This window comes from Paralichthys olivaceus, chromosome 1 (assembly GCF_024713975.1).
Source record: "Paralichthys olivaceus isolate ysfri-2021 chromosome 1, ASM2471397v2, whole genome shotgun sequence".
NCBI classification, from domain to species: Eukaryota; Metazoa; Chordata; class Actinopteri; order Pleuronectiformes; family Paralichthyidae; genus Paralichthys; species Paralichthys olivaceus.
Genome location: NC_091093.1, coordinates 31,837,964 through 31,847,500, shown reverse-complemented (window position 1 = coordinate 31,847,500; position 9,537 = coordinate 31,837,964). Strand labels below are relative to the sequence as shown.

The following is a 9,537-nucleotide window of genomic DNA, read 5'->3' as shown; positions in this document are numbered from 1 at the left end:
GGTTAGGTCCTACGAGCTCGGGGATGGTACCAATCGATGCGCAATACCCGAATTAGTGGGGGTAGAGCCAACTTGCAAGTCGCTCCGACCTTCACAAAAAATGTTATTCAAGAATATCTCCTCAGATTTCGGGGAATTTCGTTGTTCGACCCCTTCCGAAGGTCGGAGAAGCTCGGGGATGGCACCAATCGATCCGCAGGACCCAAATTAGTCCAGACCGAACCACTTTCTAAGTCGCTCTGACCTTCACAAAAAAAGTTATTCAAGAATATGTCCTTCTCCTATGTGCTTTCATCCCTTATCCTAAGCCTTAACCCTTAACCCTAACCCTAACCCCTAACCCTAACCCTAACCCCCTTAACCCCCCTAACCCCCTTAACCCTAACCCCCTAACCCCCTTAACCCTAACCCCCCTAACCCCCCTAACCCTAACCCTAACCCCCCTAACCCTAACCCTAACCCCCCTTACCCTAACCCTACCATTTCGTCGTTCGACCCCTTCAGAAGCTCGGAGATGCTCAAGGATGGTACCAATCGATGCGCAATGCCCAAATTAGTGGGGATAGAGCCTACTTGCAAGTCGCTCCGACCTTCACAACAAAAGTTATTCAAGAATATCTCCTTCTCCTATGTGCTCTTATCCCTTATCCCTAGCCTTCACCACGCCCACTTTGGCCATTTGCCCTTCCGAAGGTCCTACGAGCTCCCAAATTAGTGGGGATAGAGCCTACTTGCAAGTCGCTCCGACCTTCACAACAAAAGTTATTCAAGAATATCTCCTCAGATTTCGGGGAATTTCCTCGTTCGACCCCTTCCGAAGGTCGGAGAAGCTCGGGGATGGCACCAATCGATCCGCAGGACCCAAATTAGTGCAGACGGAACCACTTTCCAAGTCGCTCCGACCTTCACAAAAAAAGTTATTCAAGAATATCTCCTCCTATGTGCTTTTACCCCTTATCCTAACCCTAACCCTAACCCTTAACCCTAACCCTAACCCCCTAACCCCCTAACCCTCTAACCCCCTAACCCTCTAACCCCCTAACCCTAACCCCCTAACCCCCTAAAACCCTAACCCCCTAAAACCCTAACACCCTAACCCCCTAACCCTATCTCACTCTCTGGTTGACTGTCTCCATATCGCACTTTCACACACACACACACACACACACATACACAGAAACATGCACTTCTCAGAGGCATTTCCCTCTTCTACGGTGTAAATGGGATTGGCCTCACAAGGGAATGGAAAAGATGGAGAAGTGGATTGACAGACAATGGGTGTGATGGATGAAATGAAAGGGGGGGGGGGGGCATATCATATAGTCAGACACTGGAGAGCACAGATGTCGTGCACACGTGATTGGTGGACGACAGTACTGAAGATAGAGGTTCACAGTGAGAGAAGAGTTTTGGTGTCTGGGATTGAACCTCATGTTATGACTCTGAGTCATATTGTATGTATGTGTGTGTGTGTGTGTGTGTGTGTGTGTGTGTGTGTGTGTGTGTGTGTGTGTGTGTGTGTGTTTATGTGTCTCCCTCCCTGCCCGGAGGTATGTGCTGTTCCCCTGCTCTGTGTATTTCCTGTGTCTGAGTGTCAGTTCCGGTTGGTGATTGGAGGATATGCTGATGGAGTTGGCTTTAAAAAGTCACCTGCCAATGCCTTTTTCCTGGCTTCCAACACGACCGTGCCTTCCTTTCTGAAACCTGTCTGACCTGAATTGTTGTGTCATCACTATTTACATTTGAATGATATTCTGAGCAGTCCTGATAATTGTAGGGGTGAGAATACTTTATTTTTGTAACTCTTTAATTCTTTTTTTGTTTAGGTAGGCAGGTAGGACCCCTGTATTTTCTTTTGGATGTCAGGAAGCTAGTTAAGTATTATAGATTATAAATTAAGTTGGGCTAGTTTTTTGTAAGGGATTTTGTTGTATAAATGTTATATATTTTAAACTGTTAACAGTTAATGTATAAGATTTAAAATTCAAAATTTTGTTTAAGAAAGAAGGACAGACTAACAAGTAAAAAGTATATCAAAGTGATGTGGGAAGGTGAGGAGGCAGGGGGACATGCAGGAGTGCATCTGAGAGAGAGAAGGTCCTTGACATTAAGCAATATCCTCTCCCACTGGGTGTCATTACAGACTCTGATCTATGGCTTAAAACACTCCAAGGGGCCACTCATTGCTGAGCTGGGAAAAAATTACACCATAACGATGAGATTTTTTTTTAAAAAGGCAAAATTGTTTTCCTTTTCACTTGCTGTGGTTTCCAACCCACAACCTTTTTTGACATTTTTATCTGCTCATACATTGACATCAACACAGTATCTGCCTCTTTCCACAAAAACTTAATTTCAAAGAAAACATGCAGCTCTGTTTTGAGGATTTTTATGGTCTCTTACTGTGTTGAAAAAATAGTTCACTCTCATATTTTTGGGAATTTATGTATATTCGTTTTGCATAATCTGCCCTAGCAAAATGTTTGCTGTAAATTAATTATTTGTTTATAACTTAATTGCTTGGATGTGTATTTTCTCGAGAACCACAGCACAATACCAATCACTCATTCCATTATCTATCCAGAAATCTCTGTCCATCTGTGTCTCTCATGTGATATGATTAAGCTTTCAAAAGGTGACCACTGTTCTGTAGCAGCTGTGGCTGGGACACATCAACGTACAATGTTGATCACAAAAACAGTACTTTTAGAGTTATCCCATTTTAAACAGAAAGGTTTAGAACAAGGACTGCACCAGTTTTCTGTTGCATGTGGTTCAGGACACAAATTTGATTAAATCTAATTCTGATCATGCTCGAACTTCTTAAGATTTTCTGAAATTATTCGTTTTCAAAGAAAATTGTTTAGATTTATTTTTTACAGAATGAATTTGCTGCTGCAGTTGAGTTGCATGGAGGAGTGAATTCTAGGGGGCAGGCTTTCATCAGAGGAGGGTTAGTTTCCTTCAAACAAGGCCACAATTGTTCCCAAATACTAACCAGGTTGTTTTGATTGTGGATCAGACCAAATCTTATCAATAACTATGTCTGATCAGAAAACTGTGTTTTGGAGTGGTGATTTGTAAAGGTTTTGAAAGGTCCAGACAGGTAATGTCCTGTTGATGACTGACTCAGATAACACAGTGTTTATACGTGAATCCTTGTTTTTTTCTGCTTTTTTGATTGTTTGAAGTCAACAAGATCCAGGCAAATCAAATTAGTGGTATATACATGTATTTTGCAGAAGTTGGGTGAATCTTTGAATGAAAAAAACATGTACATGAGTAAATGTGTGAGGTGGTGAATTTTTGTTTTTATTCGCACCATTAAATAAATTCTACTTGCTAATTAATTTTTTTATGGTAAATGCGCAAGATTAAAGAACAATGCAGTGGCATGATATGCATCATTACATTTGAACAAATCTGTGTACGTGTGTGTGTGTGCACCTATGTGTTTCTATAGCTGGGTATATATGAAAGTGTGTGGGTGTCAGATTGAGGAAGGGAGGCTGCTGGATCTCAGGCTTTATCTGCGACACAGCCCGTCTGCTCACACAACACACACTTTATAATTGGACTCAAAGGAGCGAGGAGATCTGCCTGCAGCCTTTGGATTATGCTGATGTATGGCATATATTGCCAACCAAACACTCTGGTCTCATATCTGGCTCTATTGTAGGCCTGTATTCAGTGCAGTGATGAAGTAACAGAGGGAGAGCAGAGAGCCAGAAGCTGTAATAGAGCATCAGGACTGACTGTTGTGCTACAGGTGATCTGTAATCAGCTTCCAAACTCTTGTACTTTATTTGTGGTAACATTTGTTTTTCAGACAATAGATCATTCAGAATTGTAAATTTACAACAACTCCTCACAAGCATTTTTTGATATTTACTTGACCTTAACTCAAAAGTTTAAATACGAATGTTTATCTCGCAGGGTCTCCAAAGATCCAAACAACAGTTCCCACAATAAGCAGCTCTGATGACTGAGAGAGAAAAACATTCCTCACTAACTGGAAGAAAGAACCAGAGTCAGTGTGGAGACATGATCTGCATCGACCGGTTGGTGATACAGAGAAAAATGGGAAGGAGAGGAGAGACAGGTGAAAAAGAGGGGAGATAGAGATAGTGGGGAGGGGGAGGAGAGGGGGAGAGAGACCAGGAACACTTGGTTTCAGCTCTGACTAGTTATAATGAAAACAATAAAAGTGTAAGGATGTTATTAATAATAGCAGCAAAAATTCAAATAATTATCAATGAATAATAAGTATTATTGTTGATAATAATCATAATAAAATACATACAGAAATCAGTGTCTTTCACAACTTGATATAATTATCATTACCATTATTAGACATGGCTTAGAGTATGATTTCCCATATTCCATAAACACCTGCTTTGACATTCCTTTAAGCGAGGTGTGGCCAGTCATGCAGCGCCACAATGATTTCTCTGATGAATTAGTGGTGATTCACTCTTTAATCAGGATTCCCTGCCAGTAGTATGTGTTTTTGTCTTTATTTGTGCATGTGTGAAGCTCAATTTAGGTGCCAGAGAGTAGAGAGTCCAGATGACCAGCCACTCGATAGTTGAGGCTCAACAGCTTTAGATCCTCCTGACAGCTCTGATCAGTGCGATGGAGCAGAATGCAGGCGATCAGGAAAGCAATGTGCTGTAAAGGTTACTACAGCAACGGAAAAACCAACACGTGTTTCAACACGATTGTATGTTGTTGGAAAAAATGTCCTTTGTCTTTGAAAATACTCAATTCCATTTGAATGAGAGTAAGGGCTCGGTTTTAAACAAAGTGTTTGGTACAGACACATGTGAGGCATGTGAGGTTTTATCTCCCACTGAATGACTTTCATTTAAAACATCTGTATGGTCAAATTCTTGGTGGAGGTCTATTTTGGATATCACTTAAGCTGGACATGCACTGTGTGGTTATATAAATGTATGTTGATAAATTCCACCTCGAACTGTGCGATTATTAACTGAGATGGAAAGCGAATTGTCTGACCTGATTGCTCACATTGTACATTGCTGCTCTTGACTAAATCTGGGCCAGTGTCTTTATCAAGAAGTTGAAGTTTGTTTGCTAACAATGCAAACAAGGGAGAAACATACTGGTTGGATATGTCTCATTCTGTGCTGAAACATCACGTCCATCACCTGATAGAAACATCATCAACACACCCACTCGCTCACTCTGTTTTCTCACATGGAAGCTGCAGGAAAAGTTCCAGAAAATGTCCAGAGACACTGGCTCAGAGATTTGTTCTCACATACAGAACCTGTAGATCATTTCCGGAGAATATCTGAACTTCTCTGTAAACAGCTTAATCACAGAATAGCCCTGGGTAGGTCAAGCAGGTCACTTCAGGAGAATCTGTTTATATTCTGTGTTTTCATAAAATAATTTCCAAACACATATTGGATTTCATCAAAGTTTAAGACGTTTTTTCATGAAAACACACATCCACTCCTATCCTGTCAAATTGTTGTGAAAATCCAGCAGTGAGGGAAAGGATTTCTAAGGTGGTTGACTGCTTACAACAGCTATTCCTGGCTCTTAATTTCCCTTCTGTCTTGACACACTGCAGCTATTTCTCACTCCAGTGGGAGCAGGTTGTTGCAGAGGGTGTCACTGAATGCTATGAGCCATTAGCAATATCTGTGTGGTAGTTTAGTCTTGGAGAAAAATGTAGCTGATGTGAAATGCCCTTTAATATCAAAAGTAATTAACAGTTGAAACCAAACATAAGAATGTTGATAAACTGTGACTTCAACTGTGGTATGATTGTAAGATGAGCTGGTTTGAGTTATAAGCTGAGTTTATTCATTATGCATTTCATTTTATATTTTAAAATAATGTTTTTCTTAATTCAATTTATATTTATTTGAATGCATTTGTGTTTTATTTTAGTTTATAGTTTATTTAAAATAAAATGTTTGCTTAAACTGTAAAATATAAAAACCAGAGTTTTATGCACAGAGAAGGTTTATCATCGTCGTCATTGTGTACTCATCTGACAGGGCGGAGCACAGGACTATGGGATGAATAAAGCAATGGTAAGAGATGAGCTCAGGATTGTCTTCTTTCATTCTTGCCACAGCTCCTCTCTCTCTCCACCATGGCAGGTCCATCTATGGTTATTATCTCTATTCCCCTCTTCACTAACATCTTCTGCATAGCTAGGTAGATGTGCACTCGTCTTGTAGTGGTAGGAATGGATTTAACACCCAACAGATGAAGGGTTAGGGTTAGAGTTTAGTGAAGAGTTCTGGGAAGCCAGAACTCTTTCTTCTCCTTTTTTAAGAAGCTTACATAAACTAACAACTGAACATTGTCAGACAGAGTTGACTCATCAACAGCTAAGCCTACACATGGTGCTCTAGCACATCCTGGGTTAATATTTATGTTAATCTTGTGGCTGTTGATTTTCAAATGGGGATTTGATTGATTTTTTTCAAACAACTCTTTTCCTTAGTCAGTCAAAGGTTTTTTATGTTGTCCCAAAATTCATGCAGCTTTAAGGGAACATTTATTGGCAGCGAATGATTTTGTCAGGATTCTGGTGGAACGGGTATGAACGCTATTAAAGATTTGTGCTTTGCCTCAGTGACGCTTCATATTGTCACTTTAGATAATGGCCACAGTCTGGGAGCATAAGAGGCAAACTGGTTTTGAACTTCCTGTGGAAAGTATGAACATTTACGAGTCCATCCATTCTGGATTAAAAGCTCTGTTTTTTCTATTTTCCTCATTGTAGAGTCATGTCTGTTTCCCTGACCCTGGCTGCATGTGTGTTTTTATTTTGACAAACACACCCACTCACTTCACTCACAACGTTGCTCTGAATAAATTATTTGATTGGCTGAGTAACGAGGCACACTTCAAATAGAAATGGTCCGTCAAAATCTACTTACAGGTCCAGGTCCGTATAGAACAGTGTCAGGGTCCAGCTCTGTACCGTGTTCTGCCTATTGGTGAGTTATGTTCTAAGTGTTCTGACTTTGAATTAGATGCTGCTGCCCATACACAGATTGAGTGAACAGCCAATAGTATTATTCTGTTCTGTGTTTTATTTATTTCTTCTCTATTCACAATGTATTCATCTTCATTTCTGAAAGTGTATGGTGGCAGGAGCTGTCCCATTTGAAACCCTTCTACATGCATATCAATCTCTTTTATGAAGCTGTCAGCACAACCTCTTCCAGGCATGCAACAGCGCAGAGCCAAAAAGAGCCTCCAGGCCATGAAACCCTCATATGTTGTTTTTTGTGATTCATCATTCACCTCTGTGATGTGAGAGCATCTAGTGGCCTGCCAGGGGATACATTTGCCGCCTTCACCCGTCTCCCCTCCAACTGCAGCCTGATCATCCAGGGGGAAACAATACATGCTGGCCTGGCTGGGAACCCCAGGGAAATATCACTATCCAACCTGCAAAGAAGAGAAAAATGTCTGAGGGATGAAAAGAAAGGGGGGCAGGAACATGAGACGAGGCGAGAGGCAGGATGTAAACGGCAGCAAGAGAAGAGAGAGAAACAGTGAGGGTGTGTAAGAAGACAGGAAGGAGGTTCAAGAAGAGAAAGGAAAGGATTGAGGGAGGGGAGAAGGAGAAAGGAAGAGCTGCGTTGGGGAGGCAGAGAAATTGCATTTTGATGGAAGCAAATTGAATCAGCTCTGGAATAGAGGCCTGAGGGCAGAAACAGATTAAGATGGTCATGTCAGCAGTGACTACCACCTGAGTGAGTGAGAGAGAGAGAGATTTGTGTTCACACCACCACAGCAACCTCTCTTTGAGGTGAATGAACAGACACAAACTTAATATAAAATAAGTAGGACATACACCATATGAGACAAATTGTGATTTCTGACTTTAGGCTACACAAATAAAATTTGATTGATTGACAGGAGGAGTGGAGGGTGTTAACACATGAAAAAAAAAAAAAAACTATTTGAAAACTGTTTCTCTGCATCCTGTGTCTAAAATTCATCATCTATCAGAAACTCTTTGGAGGCTCAAAACATGTTTCTCTGGACGAGCCTGCGCACGTGACCTGCTCATAATTTAAATGCGGGCATTTTAGAATACTGCAGGAGATATGCTAAACAGCAGATTGCATGTTCCATGTGAATATTGAATATCAATGTTTTAATGACTCCTCTCTTTCACATGTTGGCGCTGCTGCAGCTCAATTTTGACTTTATTCATGACTTGTGAATAAACTTCACATTGATGTATGTTCAAGTGTTGTTCAAGTAAATTGAAGCTAGTAAAACAAGCTTCATTACCCCATTAATTCATTACCTGGGTGGGAGAGCCTTTCCCTAGAGGGAAAAGTAGTTCAGTCTTAATTTTGGTAGTGTGCAGACATCCACTCAGAGATTCGTGCTGCTATCTGTGTTTCAGATTGGAAAATGCGCCCGAGCACCAGGACACAGCTGCTTTAAAAAAATTCTGTACTGTAAAGCACCTGATAAGTATTCTGCCATGTTGCGCAAAACTAGCAGCAGCAAACTCCATGTAAACAAACACAGCTGATCGTCAGCTGATCTGCGGCTGCACGCCTCGGTGATGTCACCCCAGTGAAAGCCCGGGATGTAAACAAAGCAACTTGGACTCACACTTCAAGTTACTCCAAACCTTAATGGGTGAGTAGATCTACATACCATATGCTGGAAATAAGGACCAGGTTGAAAAAAACCGAACTTCTCTTTTAAGACACAGCCAGTTGACACGGAAGTGTTGATAAGATTGAAAGAATTTAACCCCTAACACCAAAGTAACTTGAAGTTGAGGAAAGCATTGTTCCTGATCCTGACTCATGCATCATCAGCAGCAGCAACAACAACAACAAGCAAAGGTTTTGTTCTTTCAGCTGAGCCCACTGTGCTGCTATATTTAGTTTCCCAGGCCGCTCTGTAAAAACAGAGCTAATGATGAAACTAGGGCAGCTCACAGTGACAGAGCCTCCTGCAACCTGGAGCAAATCTCTCTGAACCCTAAACATAACTAACTAACTAACTAACTGAGTGACTTACTAACATAACCAACTAACTAACTAACTACCAACCAACCAAACGGTCTGCTGCAGAATAAATAGATATGTGGATAGATTTCTGTTTATGATGAAATATTCCTGCATCTGCTTGTATCCACTCCTAAAAATTACAAGAGACGAATAGAACTGAAATTTCATTTCAATTTTTTTAAATTACGTTTTTGGAAATAGCGGTTGCAGCAGATGCTTTTCTCACTAATTGATGGTAGCAAAGATGACTCTTACATTCTCTCACCAACAGCAACAAAAGCATAAGCTCTCATTTTCCCACACTCACAGATACAGAGAATGAGCATTGGTGCTGTTCATCTCTCTTTAGCAAATATATACTAGCTGTAGGTTAACTGACTGATCCCAAGTAGGTGGAGGGATTCATCACCAAGAAAACAGGGTGAATTACAAACTGACAGTGATCAGGACATGGAAAGAAAATGGCAAGAGAAGAAGATCGGGACTCTGGAAGCAG

At 41.0% G+C, this 9,537-nt stretch overlaps 1 long non-coding RNA gene across 2 annotated transcripts in view; it reads right to left on the bottom strand.

Moving 5' to 3' along the window:
* Positions 1-3,800: 3,800 nt before the first annotated feature.
* Positions 3,801-9,537, bottom strand: part of LOC138410856 (uncharacterized) — an 11,284-nt gene continuing 5,547 nt past the window's right edge. Inside the window, exons 3-4 of one of the 2 annotated variants that reach the window (XR_011243478.1) lie at positions 7,300-7,446; positions 3,801-4,049 (exon numbers count right to left, since the gene is read on the bottom strand). This is a non-coding gene — a long non-coding RNA (uncharacterized lncRNA). Of the gene's footprint in view, positions 4,050-7,083; positions 7,447-9,537 lie in introns of those variants that run through there. The other variant, XR_011243477.1, reaches the window with a different exon arrangement.